Source organism: Octopus sinensis, linkage group LG13 (assembly GCF_006345805.1).
Source record: "Octopus sinensis linkage group LG13, ASM634580v1, whole genome shotgun sequence".
NCBI classification, from domain to species: domain Eukaryota; kingdom Metazoa; phylum Mollusca; class Cephalopoda; order Octopoda; family Octopodidae; genus Octopus; species Octopus sinensis.
The window spans coordinates 30,956,872-30,981,516 of NC_043009.1; positions in this window are offsets into that span (position 1 = coordinate 30,956,872).

Sequence of the window (24,645 nt, forward strand, 5' to 3'; positions counted from 1 at the left end):
ATGTTACCATAAGTCAGTATAGTATAGCATACCATGTCTGCATAACAAAGTACCACGTACCTACAAATCTTTAATGTTTATGTTCTGAGTTCAAATTCTGCAAATGTTGAATTTGCTTTCCATTCTTTCATGATTGATAAACTAAGTACCAGTAGAATACTGAGGGTGATAGAAAATTACTATTTGTAAATCTCTCAACGAGAGATATTCAGCAACAATAGTCTAAAGTAAAGATTATTTGCCAACATAACATGGCAGTCCTGGTTTAGGACGAATGTTGCTGTCTCTTGAGGCTAAATTACAGCAACATTCATCCTAAACCAGGATAACCCTATTATGTTGGCAAATAATCTTTACACTGGGGGTGATGTACTCAACTTAACTCTTCCCTAAACTTGCTGGCCTTGTGCCAAAATTTTAAACCAAAATTATCATTAGCTGGAAACCTTTGAAATTCCACATATTACAAATGTCCTATTTCCATTTTGTGCAAGAATTTATGGATCTTCATGATAATGTCATTGATTTCATTCCTTAATTAAATTTGTTTAAAGCATTATGCTCAAATTTGATTCATTATGTTAAGGATTCCATTCATTTAGAAATTCAAAGGTGCAAGCATGGCTGTGTAGTTAAGAAGCTTGCTTTTGCAATCATGTGGTATAGAGTTCAGTTCCAGTGTGTGACAACTCACGGAAGTGTATTCTATTATAACCCTGGGCCAACCAATGCCTTGTGATTGAATTTGATTGATGGAAAATGTGTGAAAGCCCATCATGCACACATGCCACACATACATACATACACACACACACACACACACACACACACACACACACACAAGTATATTTATGTGTGCGAGTGTGTGTGTGTGTTTGTGTTTGTGATTCTGTTTCTCCTCCCCACCACTTGACAACTGGTGTTGGTTTGTTTATGTCCCCATAACTTAACAATTTGGCACAAGAGACTGATGATGATGGTGATGATAAGTGAGCAGAATCATGAGCTGTGGTGTATGGTGGTCGTTGTATTAGGTGTGCTTTTACACTCAATGCCACCAAACTTCAATAACAAAAGTTTCCCATTAAGATTCGCAATTTAATTAATAAGCAAGGTTAATATTTATAATGAACTTGCCATTTTCAATGGATGTGCAGCGCACACCTGGCATACATGGAATAGCCACACCAGATTATTTTTTTGTAGTAGTAGTAGTAGCAGTAGTAGCAGTAGTAGTAGTAGTAGTAGTAGCGGCAGCAGCACCAGCAGCAGTAGTAGTAGTAACCATCTCTTGCGTGAATGCAGTAAGCTAGCACAAAAAGCACAGGAAATAAGGTTTTGCAGTGTTTGCTCTGACTCTTTAAACTCCGATTTCAAATATGTCTAATAGTCCTAAACTTGACTTAATGAACTTAACCCCTCCCCTCAAAACTGTTGCCCCGGTGCCTTGATTAGAAGCAATAATGTTATTGGTTTCACTGCATAGTTGAGGGCAACAGTCAATCATATTGTAAGAAGCAGAATAATACAGTTCTATTTTTAAGAGATGAGGAATTATGTACATTATTTACATTTGACGGATTTTTGTCCTCATCCTGTTTGTTGTTAACACAACGTTTCGGTTGATATACCCTCCAGCCTTCATTAGGTGTCCTGGGGAAATTTTGAACCTGGGTTCTCTTTCCTAAGGTATTTTCTGATGTTATTATCATTATTATCATCATTATTATTATTATTCAGGTCCCTGCCTGGAATCAAACTTGGAATCTTGGTGTTAATAGCCTGCACTCTTAACCACTACGCCATACGCTCTTCAGCAATTATGGAGTGAATTTCAGGGCTTATAAATCTAATATTTTCCTCTTTCCTTAATACCGATTCCCATATTCTATTCATATCTGCACTCGGTCTGCTTAGGAGGTTGCTGTGTCCTAGCATATGTGCTGCTTCTTTTAGTTTTCGTATTTTCCAGTGGTGTTCTCTCTCTATTATTTTAACTTCATCCCACAGGGGAAGGTGGTCTCCATTTTACCATACAGGATCAGCTATACTCAAACATTGCAAAGCTGTGACACGAGGAGATATTAATAAGTTGGGTTAGGGTTGAAGCAGAATAATATTATAGATGAAGATTATTATTAGCAGTGGACACAGGGTGTTTAGATTTCTTTTGCCTATAATCCTAACAGCAGTCAGTTCCACTCCCAGACGTTCATAAACTTTCTAAATCTTCCCCCACCTCCCCTACCTCCACCACCCTTCTGCTGCTGCAACAAAAAGAATTCATAAAATAAGAAGAGTTAACCACCTCAACATACTGAAACACCTGGTAATAATTCTTTCTATTTTGTTAGCTTTATAAAATGTCTCATAAAAAAATTCCAGCCTGACTCATAAACACAATGTCAGAGTTTCAATTACTGAAAAGTAGGAGTTCAAGAAAAATGGTTTGCCAGAATTGGCATCGATCATATTATCCCATATACCTTGCATGCTATTGAAATATGATGGGACCTGCCATACTTTTTACTGTCCAAGTGTAGAGCAATCTTCCTTTCATTTGGTTCTTTTGGAACTAATATTGGCTTCACATTTTGGTGGGGTGGGGGAGTAAGCCGACAATGTCGACCCCAGTGCAGAACTGGTACTTACTTTAAAAAGCCCCAAAAGATGAAAAGCAAAGCCAACCTCAGCAGAATTTGAACTCTGGGCATGAAGATAGACAAAATACCATTCAGCATTTAAACCTGGCATGCTAGCAATTCTGCCCGCTCCCCACCTTACATTGATTTCAAATTTTGGTACGATGCCAGCAATTTCAGAAAAGTGGGTAAGCCAATTACATCGACCCCCAGTGCTCAACTGGTATTTATCCTATCGATTTTGAAAGAAGGAAAGACAAAGCTGTTATGTCCCACATTATGAAAACATATTTTGTTGTCTCTACAGAACTGGCCCGAACAGTGTCCCTCACTGACTGTATTTTGTTATTTGGCACATAGGCCATGATACAGAGGGGGATGGCACAAGGACAGAGAGAACACCACAGTGGGGACAAAAAACATAAAATGAATGAATGAGAGTTGGATAATAATCAAATGAGGATGTAATGGCTGCTTGAACCCCACTCTCAAGCAGTACCATTTAACTGTTTCAATACAAAGTTTTTATATCATTTTTCCTTCTTTTTTCCCCTTTTAGTATTGCATGAATAGTCTTTAAAACACTTTAAAAGCTTATTTACGCTTTACCATTTTATATATGGCAACAAGTCATTGTAATTTATATTTGGCAGTAGGTTGTCAAACTCTACCCTCACTCCTATTGGGTCCACCTTGTTTTCAAACAATTCCTTTAATTTTTTGTATCCCTCTTTGTCTATTACTATGGCTTTTGTACTTTCTGGGTAATGTTCCATTGGTAATTTAACTCTTATCACCAATTTAAATTTGGTCATTTTCCCTTCTATTTTTGTGTTTTTTTGCATATGTTACCATATGCCATTTGTTTCTTCCAGGTCTTTTGACTGTTCGTTCCTGCAGTGGAATTTGGTTGTCTGTGATGGTTTCCTTTCTTTTTCCTTCATTGTTGGTGCTGCTGAAGCTTCATGTAGTGAAAAATGTGTACATTCTATTTCACCCTCCTTCTTTTTCTTTCTTGGACTCTTCGGAGGTGAGTTTACTAGTTCTTTGCTTCTTCTTTTGGTTACCTCCATAAATGGTTCTTCCACTTTCGTGCATTTTTCATTTTCTAGGTCCACACTTTGGCATTTTGCTTCTGTTGGCTTCTCTCATTTTTATTTTCTCTCTGGGGACACTTTACTCTAATAAGTCCTTTTTCGCTGCATTGACAGCAAGTTGGTTGCCTGCCTTCTACCACCACTCTCAGCCTTATGACTTCCATTAGTATTATTTCTTCAGCAATTTTATTTAGATCTTGTTGTCCAACCTGGATGACCATTTATAGTCCGTATCCCCAGCAATTTACTTTCTTTGTCCTTGTCACCTTTAAAATTTTGGTGACTTCCTCAGTTTTATGCATTACAACTGCCACCAGCCACGCTTCTTTGATTTCTGGTGGTACTCTATCTATTCTCACTCTGGCGACCCTTTTGCCACAGTAGGTAGGTAGAAGTACCCAGTTTTCCATCTTCAGTGTCACAGTGGAGTCATTTACTGCCTCCTATTCATTGGCAAATCTTACTTCCACTGCACCGTATTTTCTGCCTCTTGTATAGAATGTTGTCAGGTGCTTAATTTCCTTCAGACATTCTTCAATTGCTTCTTCCGTAGCTATTTCTATTTTCTTTGTGGTTGTCGATAGAGTTCTGAACACCACTGTTCTTTTCTTGGTACTTGTTGTCACCTCTTGTTGAGGGGTCAGCTTTAAACGGGATCTCTCCTTCTAAATCAGCCTGTAGTATTCCTTCAGCTTCTTCTATTGAATTTTTATTTCTCGCACTTCTAGCAAATCTGCACCTTTCCCAGCTGCTGAAGCATAACTCCCACCATGTGCTGGAAGTGGTTCACATTCCAGTTTTTCCTTTTTCAGTTACTTTGCCCCAAAATGGGGAAGAAAACAAACACAAAATTTAACAGGCCCGCAGGCAAAAACAGCAACAGAATTTAACATATTCAACAAAACATGGTTCACCTGCACGGGAAGAACCTTCAACAAAGGTACAACAAACTATAACATGACTTACATCAACCGGAATCAAAAATGATTTAAAACCAACAAAAATACCTTGCTGACTGACACCACTGACTGTGTCAGTCCACTGGGGGCATCCACCACAAAAAAAGCTGACCCCAGCAGAATTGCAACAGAGAACATAAAGGCTGATGTAATGCCATGAAGCATTTTGGTCAGAATGCTAAAGCCTATGCCAAATGATATTAGTTTGAAGTTTTGGTACAAGGCCAAGAGTGCCAGGGATAGGGTACAGGAACTACATCAGCCTCATTGGTCAAATGTGACTTACTTTATCGACCCCCAAAAGGATGAAAGGCAAAGTTTGACTTCTACAGAATTTGAACAAATGTCTAATGAAATGTCACTAAGCATGTTGCCAGGTGCGTTAACGATTGTGCCAGCTCACCACCCTAATCTATACTGAAACGGACATTAAACAGCACCCACACACTCGTCATTCAGATGAGAATATATAGCATATTGCGGACATTTACACTGAGATGAAAAACTTGGGAAGAATTGCTACCTCTTTTGACAAGAACAGTCTCATGAGGCAGCGAATGCCTTTGATCATTTGCTCTGATGGTTCAAGAACAACAACGACGTCGACGATGATGTGAAGATTTTCAATCTCTCAGGTGAAATACAATAGATTATATGGCTTACAGTCACAAACTATAGACAATGATTGCAGAGAAGCTATACAACTTAATGTCTTGGTGCTTGTTCAACAGATGCTGATCATTACCATGGTGGTGATGGTTATGATGATGATGATGATGGTTATGAAGATGATGACGAAGACAACTATGATGACCATGGCAGTGATGATGACTATGATGATAAGGATGATAATGATGATGATGAAGACGGTAATGATGATGATGCTAATGGCAAGAGTGCCTGGCATATATATTTTTTCAAACAATCAGGGAATCACACTAGATACATACACATAATATATATGTCTGTGTGTATGTGTGAGTATATATATATGTATTTATATATATGCATATATGTGCATATATATACATCTATATATATATATATATATGTCTGTGTGTATGTGTGAGTATATATATATGTATATGTATATATATATGCATATATGTGAGTATATATATATATGTATATATATATATATGCATATATATACATATATATGTGTGTGTATATATATATATATATATATATATATATATATATAACTGTATTGCTATATTTATCTATCTATTTATATGTATGAATGTATATTTACATTTTTATGAGTATGTATGCAAATAACCACACACACACACACACACACACACACCAAACAGACACACGTATATATGTATCAGTGTTGCGACCATAAATGGTATGTCTGGTATTTTAATATTCCAGACATTTCTTTCACCATTTATTCCGTCTCCGCTTCCATAATAGTTCCATGGCCAAAGGTTAATAAGTGTTTATGTCACCACACACCATCTGATGTATCTCTGCAACTACGCTTCCACTTATCATATATTTATTACTTATGATTCAACCATTTTCCTTTCCTAATTTGATTTCCTTTTCTGGCAGTCACCAAGTGGTGCGCACAACATACACACTGACACGGCATGACACGCAAATCACACTAATAGATTAATAGATAGCTTGTCTCGATCATTAAGGATAATTACAATTAAAGTGGTAGAGGGACAGGGAAGGAGGAGGGAATGATGATAATGATGATGGTGATGAGAACGATGGCGATAAGGGTGATGACAATGGTGGTGATGATGATGACGATGATGATGGTGGTGATGGTGATGATGAAATAAATCAAAGTATTCACACATGCCTAGTAGTCATTTAATCCACCCGAGGCCAGTTGTAAAAGGAAGAGTTAACTCTGCCAGAATTTAAACGCAAAACAGAAAAATTTATATACTTTTGAGGCATTCTTTTAAGATTGCTATCTCTGCCATTTCACTATAATGATGATTTCTAACAACAATAACAACAACGACAACAATAACAACGATAACAGTAATGATGATTATGACAATCATGATCGCAATGGTGGTGGTGGCGGTGATCATGATGATGACAATGGCTTCTGATTACAGAATGAGATGAGTAATTTTCAAGTGAAACATCCTCAAGGATCATGGTACTCCTAAGATATTTGGCGAATACTTTATTCTATCGACCCCCAACAGGATTTGAGTACAAACATTTAAAGGACCATAGCTAAATGTTGTAAGCTATTGTTTTTTGATGCTCTGAGAATTTTGCTAAATGATGATGATGGTGATGATGATGATTACTACGACAACAAGGATGATGATGATGATGATGATGATGATGAGGTTGATGATGATGATGATCACAATGATGATGATGATGCTGATGATGACGATGACAACAACGATGATAATGACGACAACAATGATGATGGCAACGATGATAATTATAATAATTATAATAATAATGGTAATAACACGTTTTACTATAGGCACAAGGCCTGAAATTTTGGGGGATGGGGCTAGTCAATTACATTGACCGCAGTGTGTAACTGATACTTATTTATTGGACCCCAAAATGATGAAGGGTAAAGTCAACCTCGGTGGAATTTGAACTCAGGATGTAAAGACAGATGAAATGCCACTAAGCAGTTTGCCCGGCATGCAAACAATTCTGCCAGCTCACCACCTTAATAATAACAACAACAACAATTCTCTGTAACTTTAGCACAACAATTACAATTTTGAGGAGAGGAGGCAAATTGATTATGTTAACCCCAATATATGACTGGTATTTCATCAACCTAGAAAGGATGAAATGCATGGCTGACCTTGGCAGAACATGAACTCAGAAAGTAAAAATTTAGAAGCAATGCAGCAAAGCGTTTCCTCTAATGTACCAACAATTCTGGTTTCTAAGACAAATACAAGATCATCAGTTTCTTGATTAGGAATGCAATTACTCCCTATGGAATTACTGGTATCAAGTACAGAAGAGTGACCGGCGAAGTTAATTTCTACATTATTCAAATATAGAAGGACAAACCTAAAATATTTAGCAGACTGCCTAGAGAGAACATATCTGGGTTACCTACTGCATGATACAAACAAACTCAAGTTGGTATTAGCATAATTAATGCTAATTAATTAGTTAACATTTCTCACAGAGTGAGAAGAGAAAAATCCTTGTCTTCATTATTAACTCTCATTAAGAAAGTAAAAAAACATATACCCAGAATTTAAATCCTTTTGATGAGGCTTCATAAGGATGGAACATATTTGAAGTTAACACTATGCTGATAAATGTCAATAGCATTCTTTACTGCAAATGATTTAGGATTCCTTATCATGCTATGTTAAGAATGTTTGGTGCCTACTTTACTATGAAATATATATTCTGGGACTCAACTGATTCTTGGATGGCAAATGTTGTGTTTGTCGAAAATGGCATCAATCTCTCAGACTGTCAGCTGGTGCACATCGTTTTATTTATTTTGGAAATTCTTAAAATAAAAGAAATAATTACAAGAACAATAATAACACCTGGAAGAAGAAAAAGGTGGTGGTAGTGGCGGTGGTGATGCTAGTGGTGAACAACAACAACAACAACAACTACAACAGCAGCACAATAAGTTTCTGTTTCATATCTATATATCATTTATACAGACTCCGATAGAAGAAAAATATTAACTCAACATTGTAGAGATGAGATTTAAGAGAAAAAAAAAGAAATGAACAAAAATATTATGGAAGAGCGAATACCACCATTAATGTCAGAATATTTCAGGAATTCTTCCAAAGGTTATCAACAGTTTTGATATTTGAAACCAAATTTATTTAGTAAATTTGAATTAAATATGTGTATTTTGTTAGACAACAGTCTGAAGGAAAACAAAAGAAAATGAAACAACGTCAAAAGAATGGAAAAATAGTTCAGGAATTCTTCGGTAAACCAGTCCTGTGTGATATATTGTGTTCCACTGATTCTGATTTCTTTGAGATGAAGCATAACAGTTTCAGGAAAATGGGGCAATAGAATTTTCAAGAGCTACAAACGAGAATTGAAACCAAGGATGGTTGCTACTAGAATGCGAATGTAAAAATGAGCAAGCCGAGAATTATAATAGTTGTAGTAGTAGTAGCAGCACCAGCACCAGCGGCACCAGCAACAGCAGTAGTAGTAGTAGTAGTAACCATCTCTTGCACGAATGCAGTAAGCTAGCACAAAAGAGTATAAGTGCAGGCATGTACAAGAGTGCACGGGGATTTAAGCTGATTGTATGTATTCAAAGTAACAGAAAAGTGTTATGAACATGAGTGAGAGGCTGTGATAAAGAAAAATATTTACAGGATCTTATGGGATTTGCTGATAAAGACCATATTATTGAAGAAGACCAGATATGAATGTAGAAAACAAAAGAAACATAGAGAATAAGATTACAAACTTTGAAATACCTTATGATAAAAGAATGGCTACTAAAGACAGTTGAGAAAATATTTTGACCTGAGAGAGAGTTAAAGAGAATGTGGAAGACTAAGCAGACAATGATTCTTGTGGTATTTAATGCACATGACACAACAGCCAAAATACTATTTAAGAAGCTGAAAGATATTGCAGTTGAGACTTGCATTGCCAACCTGCAGAATAGTGAAATCCTGTATTCAGCAAGAATCCTAAAAAAGATTCTTGAGATTGGAGGAGACGTGTTGCTATCAACCCCCAAGACAACATCCCTGCTAATATCATATGTAATAATCTTAGTGGTAATTATCATAATCATAGTTTAAAATTCTTGCACAAGGCTAGCAACTACACAGTGAAGGAAATTTTTGGTCACATGGTTCTCAGTACTTGAATTCATCTTATTTTAACATGTCTTTGGAAACACAAAGTAAGCAGGTGTTTTGCCAAGAGAAGTGACAAAAACGACACATATGCATGCATACACACAGGCACATGCATGCATGCACATACACATGATGAATGCCTTTAAGTTTCTGTCTACCAAATTCATTCACAAGGTTTTAGTCAGCCAAAGATGCAATTTGAAAGCAAGCTACTTAACTACACATCCATGCCTGCACCTGTGTGTGTGTGTGTTTATACACACACACACACGACTTAAAAGTGGATTATGCTTTCGAACACACAATACAGCAATAATTATCATGATAGAAACTCTCACATGGTTACTTGGTTACTGCTATTTCCACTAGTTTAGTATCTACCATTGACAAAGCCAAAAGAAGCTGGTATCACATGACCTAGTAGTCCTGACAGTGGAAGCAGCAGTGATTGTTACTGACACTAACTATGATGTGCTTTAATGCACTGGAAAACTATAGGAGAGTTTCTCTCATGATAAATATTGCAGTATTGTGTGTTCTAACACAACAACCACTTTTGAGTGGAGATAAATTTTACCTGTTTTATAAATACCCCTCTCCTCTCTCTTTCTTTATATAAATATATATATACACACACGAATATAAATATTTATATCTATGTATCTATATGTATTTTATGTATTTCTGTTCATAATGATTGTTCTATCAGTTTCAATGTTGAGTATTTATTTATTTAGTCAATTAAACTAGCTACTCATTAAATCAATTTGTAAGTGGCTGAGTATACCATAGATATATACAGCCTTAGCATAACTTCACAGGATTAATCAATGTGTCAAAATATGTGACAAAGCTAAACCAGAGCTAAAAATAAAAGAAAAACGAATTAAAATATAGACGGAATCTCATTCATTTAAGATTTGTGCCGAGAAAGCCAGCTACATAACCAACTACTCCAATAGTTACTGCTATACACCTAAAGTTATAGCTCTGTTACCATATCTGGACACCTTAGATTAGTTTGAGGCTGTTAGTTTCGTAACCAGGTACCCAATAATTATAAATTTAAAGTGGAGTCTTGAGACACCCTAGATTGGTTCATTAGAGACAGAATGTTGCTTTCCTTTCTTTTATCGTTAATATTATTTTAACATTTGCTGGGCAACTGATTTACATTGCTGTAGATATCTGCTCGTCTCTGTCTGAGTTCATTATCTTTAGTCTATGTTATATAAGTATGTATGTATATAGGAATGAATACATACGCATGTATGTATGTACCAAATATGATGTTGCAAAATTGTATATATGTCTGTGTGTATGTTTACAGATGTTTGCATATGGATGTGTGTGTGTATTATGTATATGTGTATACATATTTATGTGTGTATACATATGTGTAAATATATGTGTATGTATGTGTGTGTGTGTGTAAATGTGTGTATGTATGTGCATGATGTATATATATATGTGTCAAATATGTATACAAATATATATGCAAATATGTATGTATGAATGTATGTAAGCATGTATATATATATGTATGCCTATGTGTATTTGTTTATACATTTATTTACAATCATATCCCGCCCCCACCACCTAATAAACTGAAGTCATCGTGACTAAAACAATTTTATGTAGTAGATTAACGGCTGACACCTCATGTGTTCAATGTTTCTACATGTCTTCAATTGATTTGGAAATATGTCTAACTGGAACTAAGATTGTCAGAAACCATGATCTCTTGTCTGACCTTTTATCAACTTTTCTCCATTGGATATTTCAAAAGTCTTTTCAGATCCTGAAAGATGATTCTAACAACTACATTGTTATTAGGTCTCCTTCCAATATAATTTCTCATTCAAAGCAGTATTTACTTCTCCATTGTGACAAGTATGTCTCTGCAAACATTTTAGTAAGAATATATGCAATGCTATTAATTTACTTATCTGAGTGGTATTGTTTGCCAGGAAACGCTGTAGTTTACCAAATATGATGTTGCAAAATTGGTTAAGCTCCTTCTGAAATGAGTCTTCAAATCAAGTTCAGTTCTTGATCTTAACCATTTTCACTGATTCTACAGATGCTTTTACTAAAGGCATTAAAGTTAAGATGCTAATTATTATTCATATTGAAATTAATGGAATGAATCCCTTGTTCACAAACGACTCTGGTTGTTATAATTTCAGTAAGTGGTTATATATTTGGGAAAATAGGCAATACATAAATACCTTTTAGAATATATTCAGGGAGTTGTAAAATAATGATTCCGAATAATTTGCTTCTTCAGTCCCCTTTCAGTGCTGGTTTCACATTAAAAGCACTGGTGCTAGTGTCATGTAAAAAAGCATTTGTGCTAGGGCCACATAAAAAGCATTGGTGATGTGTCACATAAAAAAACAAGAGTGCTGCAGCTATGTCCAGTGCACTGGTGATTGTGTCACATAAAAAAGTAGAACCATTAGCATGCAAAGCAAAATGTTTAGCAGCATTTCATTTGCATTTATGTTCTGAGTTCTAATTCCACCAAGGTCAACTTAGCCTTTCATCATTTCAGAAGCTATAAAATAAGATTACATAAACACTGGGGTTCATGTAATCAAATTACCTCCATCCCCAGAATTGCTGGCCTAGTGCCAAAATTAGAAACCGTAATTGTTATTATTATTGAGTGAAAGAGCAGCACATGCCATCAAAGTGACACTGGGGTACAAATATACATAGCCCAATGTACTCATCATGACTACCTGTCTGATAAGGGTACACCAAGCACATACATCACAACTACATGTGCCCGACATGGTGATCTCATATCAAGATAAGCAGCACATGACAATGCAGGTGGGGCCCAGTCAGAATTTTTTCCAGGCTAAGTAGGTCATCCCACTCAATTGATCCCTGAATAAGTTTTGTTTAAGGAAGTTGAACAAAACATCCATGTTTCCAGAGATGAATTATTCAAACCCCAAAGAATTGCTCTCAACAGTTGCCTTTGATGCTCCCCCACTACTCCTGCCCATGATCAAGGATTCACCTATCCTCAGCCATCAGGATGCAGATGACTAGCAAATCTGTAGTATTGAACAAAAAAGTGCTATAGCCCATCTTTTACACCATGACAAAACTTGTACATGATAAGATATCCAATCAGTTAAGATAAGAACCAATGAGTGTCACTGTCAGGTAATGTATCAGGCCATTATTATTATTATTATTATATTATTATTATTATTATTATTATATTATTATATGTTTGACTTTTGCTTTGTATTTGTTCTAGTTGGCTCTAAGTCTCACCCAGAGACCTCAAGAGACAAGTTAGAAATTCATGTTGGTGTTATGCCTAGGGTGTCATATATTTGGTTTTGCACATAGTATTGTTCTAGAGAATGTTTAAGAAACCATAAGAAAATTATAAGTTCTTATTATTATTACTATTATGGAAGGCAGCAAGCTGGCAGAATAGTTAGCACACCGTGCAAAATGCTTAGCAGTATTTTGTCTCTCGATGCATTCTTAGTTCAAGGTCGACTTTGCCTTTCATTCTTTTGGGGTCGATAAATTAAGAACTAGTCAAATACTGGATTAGATGTAATAGACTATCCCTCGCCCCACAAATTAGGTCTTGTGCCTATAGTACAAAGGATTATTAATATTGTTATTATTATTATTATTACTATTATTATTATCCCTTCCGCCTTACAGAAGGTGGAGGTATTGTTTTCAGTTGTGTTTGTTTGTTTCTTCGTTTGTCCATGGACAAGATATCTGAAGAACTGCTGGATGGATTCGGATGAAACTTTCAGGGATGTTTGGCCTCAGAACTGGTACAAACTGATTAGATTTGGGGATCGATCCAGTACCGGAAAAGGATTCTGGATTATTTGTTATATTTACTTTACTTTACATGATTATGATCTTACGTTAACTTTCAAGTCTTTTTCAGTTATCTCCCTTTAGCTTGCAACTATTTTGAATGGTGAATTTAACATTGGCTTGTATTAGATAAGGATAAACTATTTATTGCTGTTACTAAATTCTCTACAGCCACCTTCACATTCCATGGCAACCATTGGCATTGATCAGGTACCGGGCAAGGATTCTGGATTGTTTTTCCGTTCTTTTTTTAACTTAATTTTTCAGAGTGCTTGGGTTCATTTTTAGTATTCTCATTTGTGAGAGCAGTCAAGTTTATTTCAGATATTCTCATTTTAAAAATCATCTCTAGTTAATTGCCAAGAGGACGTTTGTGTTGCCCTGGGGGAAGTTAGCTCTCTTTGAGTGCTCTTGATATTATTATTATTATTATTATTATTATTATTATTATTATTATTATTATTATTATTATTATTATTATTATTATTATATTATTATTATTATTATTATTACTCTATTATAAGTTCAAATCTCAGTGAAATTTGAACTTTGCTTCTCATCCTTCCAAGATCAATTAATTCGAGTACTTAGCAACTACCGAGATCATTAGTATTGACTAACTCACACATTTCATAATTGCTGGCTTTGTGCCTAAATTAGAAACATTTATTGTAACTATTGTGATTGTAGTAATTGTTGTTGTTCTTCTTCTTCTTGACAGTGGTATTACTTACAGGACTACTGTTACAAACTTGAGAACCTGCAGAAGATAAATAAGTTACTGGATACTTCTCAATATCCTAGATTTAATATGAGAACATGTCATATTTAGCAACGAGAAGATAGCCATTCACTGTGAACGTATTACTGATTAGCCAATATATTGCTCTCCGTATAAATTTCAAGTATGATAAATTTATTCCTTAAGGGAACCAAGAGATAATCTTTGCAGCTTGAGAATAAGAATATAACTAATGACTGCACATGCATGCATCTTTTAATATGCACATTTCTGCATGACTATGTGATAGACAGGAACACGTGTCAAGAAAGCTGTCGTATCTTATCAAAGTGTGTATGAATATAGATACATGCATGCAAATGTACAAATACATATCTACATGTGTGTGTGTGTGTGTGTCTATATGCACATGTGTATGTGTGTGTACATATGAATGTATGTGTGCAAGCAGATTATTATTTACTTTTATTTCTAGGTTCCTTGCCAATAGAGAAAGAGTTGGTTTCTAACCTAGACCCAAAGTTCCTTCACTGAAATCTCAATAGTAGTAGCAGTGAAATTGTGTGCATGCGTGTGTGTATATGTGTGTGTGTGTGTGTGTGTGTGTATGTATGTATGTATGCAGGCATGTATGTATATATGTTTATATGTATGCATATGTGTATGTGTGAGAGTGGTGAGTATGTATGACTATGTTTGTATAAAAACATGTATGTATGTGTATATGCAAGCACTTTGTATGAGTGTTAGACCTTATTTTGTTTTATGCATGCGTACAAACAGTTACATATCCAGACTTGTGTATATATACATGTATGCTAAAGTTTATGAAAGTTTTACATATTTTTACAGTTCCATTGATGACATAGATCTATAATCTTTTAACTAACTTTCTCCTTTCTGACAGGAAATTTTAGATGACTTGGTCAGTAGATACATGAGAGGCTGAAAGAAGGGTTACAGGCTATAGAGTTAGGGATTGAGACGAATACAGGGAATGGTGAACATGGCTGGAGATGTGGTCAGTGAGGAATCTCCATTTGAAGAGAGGTAAAGGAAAATAGAAGTGAATCAGGGATGTGATGGTGACAGGTGAGAAAACATGCAAGGTGTGTGTATATATATATCTGTATGTAAATATATTTCGCTGAAGTGTATACTGTTTCATAAGATTTGTATTAATCTGTTTGTCCAAATTGCAACATGACCTAATGACACTTTATCAAACTGCTATCTTAACGAGCTTGTAAATGTGAAATTTAATTGATTACATAAGTTGGTCAAGTAAATATAATCATACCCTACACTACACATTGAGTACACTCTCTCTCCCTCTCTCTCTATCTCTTATTCCATTATTGCACACAAAATGTGTGTATGTGTATGTGTGCATCCATTTTCTCTACCTATTATTCCTGGCGAGATCAGTGGGTTAGAATCATCAGGCATCTCTTCTATACAGCCCGATCAAAAGCAACCACCATTACACTGGCTGAATTCCCAAGCCTGACCAATGATGACTGAGTTTATTATCCAACCATCTCAATCTTCGTTCACCATAAAGTCTCCTACCAGTTGGCTTGGCTCAAGGAATTCATCTTGTAATCCTTTCCTGTGCCATTCTATTCACATGTCTGAAGTACTAGAGCTGTGATCTGTCAACTGGCAGAGTAAATTTACCTGTATGTAAGAACATCATCATCATCATCGTCATTGTCATTTAACATCCATTTTCCCTGCTGGCATGGATTGGACAGTGTGATGGGAGCTGGCAAGCCAGAGATCTGGACCAGGCTTCAAAAGACATGGTTCTATGGCTGCATGCCCTTCCTAAAGCCAACTACTTTACATAATGTAGAGGGTGCTTTTTACGTGGCACCAATATGGATGTGTTATTTGTGGCACTAACTTGGGTATTATTTACAAAGTGCCAGCCCATGTATGAGAGTGCTTGAGCTTCCTTTAAACTGTGACACTTTTAAACTGCAAAAGACAAAATAAGAAAATATCTTTGGCAATAACAGATTTAATTATAAAAAAAAAATGAGCTGCTTTTTGGAATCAATGCAGATTAAACAGGGGGAAAATAAGTGAAACAGCATCAGTAAAATGATGTTTAAATATAAGAATATTTGAATATTTGGCATTTAACAAACTTGTACTATTTGTTCAAACATGAACAAAAAAAGTATCTGAAGCTTAAATTAAGATTAATGAAAAGACTTAAATAGCATCTAATAATATCGGTTTTTGTATTTCTTTCTTGCATAGCAAACTGTTCTGTCACAAAAGTGAAAACATTGTGGATACATTTTGTTCAATAAGCAAAAATTAATTACTGTGTGATAACATACAGAACAACAATACAAAATTTATGTCAAAAATATTGTTCAATATTCACAATATTTAGAGATGTTTTTGTGTGAGCATTTATTTAAAACTGTCTCAGTGAAGTTGCTAAATGCAGAATGTCTGTTAAGATTGTAGGTGTCTTTGTGTGTGTATGCATCATCATCATCATTGTCATCATCGTTGTGGTCATCATCATTGTCATCATCACTGTTATCATCACTGTCATCATCATCATAGTTATCTTTGTCATCATCGTATAACTGTCCTCATTCTCTAATGTTTGTTTCCCATGTTGGTACAGGTTGGGTAGTTCTGATAAGATCCAGCAAGCTGCAGGGCTGCTTTGAGCTCCAGCCTCTGTTTTGACCCACTTTCAATAGCTGGATGTCCTTCTTAATGCCCATCCCTTTGCAGTGTGTACTAGGTACCATTATTTTCATGCCACTGGCACTAGTGAGCTTGTCAAGTATGTTACTAGATAGAAAAAGAGCAAGGAAAAGAGAAAAAGCCCTGATGACAAAGTGGCAGGGGAGTATTTGAGACTGGGGTGTAGCTTCCTTGGCAAATGTTGAGAGGTTTAAAGTATGATAGGGAGACAGGTAAAGATGTCTTGCTATAGAAGAAATACATAGCAAACCCACATTATATAAAGGTGGATAGGAATAACTGGGAAGAAGGTAAAGCTGGTAACAACAGGGTGCTGGGGCAAGCTGCCAAGGTACAAGAAGGTGAGCATAAAAGGGATAGAGACAGTGGATCAGAGGGGAAAGCGGAGAGGGAATTATTATGAGGGTGTGAAGGGAAAATAACAGATGTTTAGAGATGGAGGTAGTATCTGTGTGCAAATTTACAGTATAATTATAGTTAGATGCTTTACCATTCAAATATCCAGAAATTTAACTGACAAAAGCCTGGTACTATCTTAGAAATTTTCATCATCATCAACATCATCATTTAACGTCCGTTTTCCATGCTGGCATGGGCTGGACGGTTCAACTGGGGTCTGGGAAGCCAGGAAGTTGCATGAGGCCCCAATCTGATCTGGCAGTGTTTCTACAGCTGCATGCTCTTCCTAACGCCAACCATTCCAAGAGTATAGTGGGTGCTTTTTATGTGCCACTGGCACAGGGGCCAGAGAAGCTGGCGTCAACCATGATTGGATGGTGCTTTTTACATGCCACCAGCATGAAAGCCAGTCAAAGTGGCACTGGTGTCAGCTATGTTTGGATGGTGCTTTTTACATGCTACCGGCATGGGGGTTCCCAACTACAATTTCCATTTGATTTGATATTGATGTTGATGTACTTGACTCAATAGTTCTCCTCAAGCATGGCATATACCCCTACGATCCAAGATACGTTTGAGTGGCGCTGATGTAATCTCCAGGGATACAGGCATCCAGCAACAGGACCTCCGTAATGCTATGATGGGCCATGAAGTCTGGCGTAGCATGGTAAATTCCATTGTCTCGACCACGGTTGAATAATGATGATGATGGGGCTGGTTATTCGACACAAGTGTAGGTTCATCAGCACACTTGAATATCATATCAGAAGAGCTGCTAAATATTCTTAACTAATTGATTCAAACAAGTCATGTGACTCAAATGGAATACTCACAGGAATATTTACATACATGCACATCCACGCACATACACACATAAATATATAAATATGATGTGGGTAATAATTTTGACTTGCATTTATTTGAATCTATGTGTTACTCATTATTGAAGGCATGTTAAAATAGAATATGGGTAAAAAAAGACACAATAGGGAACTGGACATGATCCAGCAGTTCTTTCAAAGCCACTCACTTGATAATGTGCAGTTATGTTATCTATTGTTAGATAACAGCAACTAACAGCTGTTATCAATGCACAGAAGCAATCATTGTGATTTCTGACTAAAGCCAGTTCATTCCATCTACTTGTTTGATAAATTTATATGCACACACACACAAGTGTATGTATATATATATATATATATATATATTTATAGAAGTTTTAGAACAGCTTTTAGTAAATATGTTTGTGAGTTTCTGATTGTTTTTACAAATATGCTTCCAGCCAATTCGATTAAAGCTAATAATTGTTGTAAAAGTCCATTTGGGTGTGAGTAATGATGTTACTCACAATTATGTATTGCCATGTTTGTCAAATGTAAATGTGTGTATATATATATATATATGTGTGTGTGTGTATATATATATGTGTGTGTATAATTTTTTGTTTTTATTTGTTTCAGTTTTGTTGACTGCAGCCATGCTGGAGCACTGCCTTTAGTCGAACACATTGACCTCAGGACTTATTCTTTGTAAGCCTAGTATTTATTCTATCGGTCTCTTAGCTGAACCGCTAAGTTACACACCAATGTTGGTTGTTAAGCGATGGTGGTGGGGACAAACACACATACACACAAACATATATATAAATATACGATGGGCTTCTTTCAGTTTCCATCTACCAAATCCATTCACAAGGCTTTGGTTGGCCTAAGGCTATAGTAGAAGACACTTGCCCAAGGTGCCATGCAGTGGGACTGAACCCAAAACCATGTAGTTGGTAAGCAAGATACTTACCACACAGCTACTAACATATATATATATATATATATATATATATATATATATACATGCATATATATATATATAATAATAATAATCATAATAATAAAGAGTAAAATTAATTAATTAACTAGTAATTAATAATTCCACCAAGTAGTATTCGGCATGTTAAAAGGACCATTTATCGGTAAACTTAAACAATATTTTATAATTATGAATATAATTGTAATTAGGATTCAGCAAAAATTTGCTTTACCACATATCAAACTTTAGAAATAGCAGCCAGAGAAACTTAACTATTTCTTCTACTATAAGAAGAAACTCCCAGACAATAAAATACTCAAAATAACCCACATAGACAGAGAGGAAAAATAATGAAATTCACTCAGTATTTGATTACCTGTGGATGGAGAGGGAATTGCCAACAGCATGTGTGTAGCTACATTGCTGAAGAGAGAGAGAGAGAGAGAGAGAGAGAGAGAGAGAGACAGACAGACAGACAGACAGACAGACAGACAGACAGACAGACTGACAGATAGATATAGATAGATAGATAGATAGATAAGATAGATAGATAGATAGATAGATAAATAGATAGATAGATAGATAGATAGATAGATAGATAGATAGATAGATAGATAGATAGATAGATAGATAGATAGATAGATAGATAGATAAGATAGATAGATAGATAAGATAGATAGATAGATAGATAGATAGATAGATAGATAAGATAGATAGATAGATAGATAGATAGATAGATAGATAGATAGATAGATAGATAGATAGATAGATAGATAGATAGACACATATCTACATATATATTTACTCATAACTCTGGGCTATTGCTTGAAACACAAGCCAATATGCAGATAATTCAACCTTATGATGTCATCTGCATTAATCAGGGGACATACAAGGTTAACAATGCTATATCACATAGCAGTAGCCTATTATCTTCATCTTATTGTTACCCAAGAAACTGATATCTGAACACAGTTCTATACTTTAAATAAATTTATGCATGATAATGTAATTGAGTTTATTAGATGTTCCTTTTAACTAACCTCACAATCTCTAACCTAACCAGGAAGGTTAAAAGGGGATTTTGTGACATTTATGCCTTATCAAAGAGCCTAAGTAGCAGTGTACATTACAATAGGTCAAAAAGTCGACTTTCTGAAAATTTATTTATTACTTAATGCTATTCACCATTTCTTAACTTTAATATTATCATTATTTAACATTTTGAAAGAAACTGTCCCAAAACACTTGGAATTGTCATAAGATACAAGCAACAGCTGATCTTAGAATTACTAATTGGTTTCCTTTGGTTATAGAATAACCATTCTTTATTTCTGACTGTGAGTCACAGACATATGAAGGGCTGACATTCAATGAGCTGTCTTGTTTGGTACCGAATAGTTTCTTAATTAGGCACTTTTACTAATATACTTCATACAATCAATAGTGCTGAAATAAATTACTGCTAAGGCAGTTTAACTTTGAAATAACCTAAATCTGGTTGCTGCCATTACAATGCTCTTTGCTGCTTTTTTCTTTTTTTTTATTAATTTTATTGTACATCCACTACAACCTAACCTTGTTAACATGTTAGCATAACTGACAGGAAATCTCAACGAAATCTTACAAGAAATCTTGTTTGTGTTTGCTTCATTATTCTAAATAGGACTTTTGTCACTGTATCAATCAAATCTATTATATCTTCTTCTTGTTGATGATGATTATGAGGAGGAGGAAGAGGATGGGGGAGGAGGGGAGGAGGAGGAGGAGGAGAAGAAGAAGAAGAAGAAGAAGAAGAAGAAGAAGCCTTTCAGCTAACAGCACAGGACCTGAAATTTGGTGGCGGGGAGATAAGTCGATTAAATCAACCCTCGTGTTTTGCTGGTACTTAATTTATTGACCCCTAAAGGATAAAAGGCAAAGCTGACCTCAGCAGAATTTGAACTCAGATCATAAATCCCACTAAACATTTTACCTGGTGGTGCTAATGATTCTGCATACCTGCCATCTTTTTAATAATAATAATAATAATAATAGTTTCAAGTTTGGCACAAGGCTGGCAATTGCAAAGGAGGGAACAGATTGATTACATTGACCCTAGTATTAAACTGGTACTTATTTTATTGCTCCTTAAAGGATGAAAGGTAAAGTCAATTTTGGAAGAATCTAAAATTAGAACATAAGGACGAGCAAAATGCTGCTAAGTGTTTTGCCCAGCATTTCAGCAGTTCTGCCAACTTACTGCCTCAGTAGCAATGATGGCCACACCCATCGAAGATGATGTATGAGTGTTCAGATTTTGCTGAACAACCTGCACAGGTGATTCGTTTTAGAGGGATCGAATGTTCATGGTACACATTAGCTCACTCTCACCATCAAATCAACGTTGTCTGAACAGGTGTGCCAAACGACAGGTGTCAAAGTGATCACAGAATAACGTGAAAGGAAGTGTTTTGCACAAGAACACAATGCATCACTCAGTCAAGGAAGTGAAACCATGATCACAACATCATGAATGCAACACCCTCACCACTAATCTATGCACCCTCACAATAATAATAATAATAATAATAATAATAATGATAATAATAATAATAATAACATACCCTGCTTATGCTGTACATGGCATAGGATTTCATGGCTTCTGATCTTAACTGATTGGAAGTGTTATCATGTGCATGTTTTGTCTTGGTATAAAAGATGGGCTACAGCAAATATTCTGCTCAATACTATAGATTTGCTTGTCAGTTGTTTGACCTTAATCAGTTGAGCATGTCCCTTGGTGGCTGACAATATGTACATCTCTGATCACGAGCAGAAGAAGTGGGGGAGCATCATAGCCTTGTGTTGAGAGAAATTCTTTGGGGTTTGAATAAGTCACCTCTGGAAACCTGGGTGATTCATTCAACATCCTTAAACAACCCATATTTAGGGACCTCATAATAATAATAATAATAATTATAATAATAATAATAATAATGTTAATAAGGCAGTGAGCTGGCAGAATTATAAGTCTATTGGTAAAAATCCTCATCATCATCCAGTGTTTTAAATCCAGGTTTTTTCCCTGTTATCAGGGGTGGCCAGATCTACCTAATGCCATAGCAACTGCCCTCACACCAACTCGCATGGTTTTGGGTGTCCTCCTTTTTCAAACCAACCCTCCTAATCTCCTCCTCCACCTTTTCCTCAGTCTACCTCACTTTCGTGCTCCATTTACCTTAAATGCAATCACCCTCCTCAGAACATACTCTTCATCCCTCCTCACTCCATTCACCCTTGCCAACCATTCCACCAATTCCTCCAACCCCAACATTTCCATCAAATCCTCAGTCCTCCTCTTATCAAACAGCTTCACCCCACACATTCCTCTCACCATTGCTTTCTTATTCTTTTTAAGGTTCTTTAAGTTCTGTGTTCAAACCCTATCCAGTTCAGATTTGCATTTTCATCCAGGATTGAAAAAATAAAGTACCAGTCAGATATTAGGGCCGATGTAATGAATAAACTTCTACCACTTAACATTGCTGCCCTTGGGCTTAAATCAGAAACAATTATTATTATTATTATTATTATTATTATTATTATTATTATTATTATTATTATTACTATTATTATTATTATTATCATTATTATTATTATTGTCATCTGATGAGTCCCCCTCCACCAAAATTCCAGGCCTTGTGCTTATAACAGAAATGATTATTATCATCATCATCATTATCATTCTGATTACCATCACTATCATCATCATTATTATTATTATTACTAAGGTAGCATGCTAGCAGAATTGTTTCCTCACCAGACAAAATGCTTAGCAGAACTTCTTCTGACTCTTTGTATCCTGCCTAGGTCGATTTTACCATTCTTCCTCTGAGAGTCAATAAAATAGGCACCAGATGAGCACTGGGGGTCGATGTAATTGACTCAGCCCCCCGCCCCCCCGAAAAAAAGCTGCTGACCTTATGCCATAATTTGATGCCGTTACTACGATTGTGGTTATTTCGATTGGCTGGATCATTAGGACATCAGACAAAATGCCTTTGTTTTATTCGTCCCATTTCTTTGTGGTCTGAGTTCAAACCCAACTTTGCCTATCGTTCCTTTGGGGGTCAATAAAGTAAGGTAGCAGTCCAATACTTTGATCAGTTTTTTTCATGAATACATCTCCCGACTTTCAGGCCTCATTTGGCCCAAATTAGAAACACAAGACAGGGAAATTGGAAGAATTAAGGGTATTTTTTTCAAGTTGTTTAGATTCTGAGTTCAAATCCAACAAAGGTCCATTTTGCCTTCCAATCTTTCATGGCTAATAAAATAAGTACCAGTTAAGCACACTAGTCAATGTAGTTGGCTTTCTTTCCCCTTAAAACTGCTGGCCTTGTGCTAAAATAAGAAAGATTTATTAATAATAGTAGCAGTTGTATTAGCATTAGTAACAGCAGTAATTTTAATAATAAAAATAGCAGCAGTAGTAGTAGTAGTAGTAGTAGTAGCAGCAGCTGCAGCAGTGGTAGTAGCTTCAGCAGCAGCAGTAGCAGTAGTAGTAGTAGTAGTAGTAGTAGCAGCAGCAACCACAACAAAAACAATGTTAATGTGGAAGAATAATTCTGTTTTGCCAAATCCAGGTGAGTAATCATTTAGTTTTTTTTTTTCCTTTGACTCAATCTATGGCACAGATTTTGAAGGAAAATATTTTTGAAAGACACAGCCTCACAAAATCAACAAAGGAGTCTTAACATCGATTTTCCTGTTGAATTCAAAAAATTCTGAAAATCCAAAAACATAACAATTCCAAAGTCTTTATCAAAACAGTGTTGCTTCTATTTCTCTATAAAACGGGCAGCAGCATAAAAGAATAAGCATTGCATTGCATTTTTGGAATTTTCTCATTCTCTCTCTCTCTAATCAAAAGAATGAATCCATGTAAAGATGGTAATAGGCAGCAAGATACAAAAAAATAATTGTTGATTAACTAAAAACGTATTTTTTACAGATATTTCCAATTAAAATCACTTCATTCTTGAGAAATTTGTAGAATTCTGTTATTGGTTGGCAAAAATAAAATAACTTTTAGCAGTAGAATTTGACATTGCAACATATATTCAAATAAAGGTGGGTGAAGATTTAGAAAAGCGTTAATATATTTATATCTTTGGTGGAATAATAGGCACTAATGTTGGTTTGCAACCAACAAATATACCGTAATTGGTATTTATGTAAAAAGTTGTTCGTAGAAGAGATATAGAAATTTTATGTTGGACATAAATTGGACACTTAATGAAGATAATATTTTCTGAAATGAAGTCGTGTACACAAGAAAATAGACTTTCATTATTAACTTTTACAATTAATTGTGATCAAAGTAGTGAAATGGCAGAAACAATGCAACTTCAGACAACAATGTTGTGCAGTATATGTGCTGGCATTTTGCAGTCAGAGTTCAAATCCAGTTGAAGTCAAATTTAGTTCTCAACCCACCCACTCACCCACATAAACTTCAAGTCCATTACCGGGGCTGATGTATTTTCCTGCATCTCTATTAGAAAT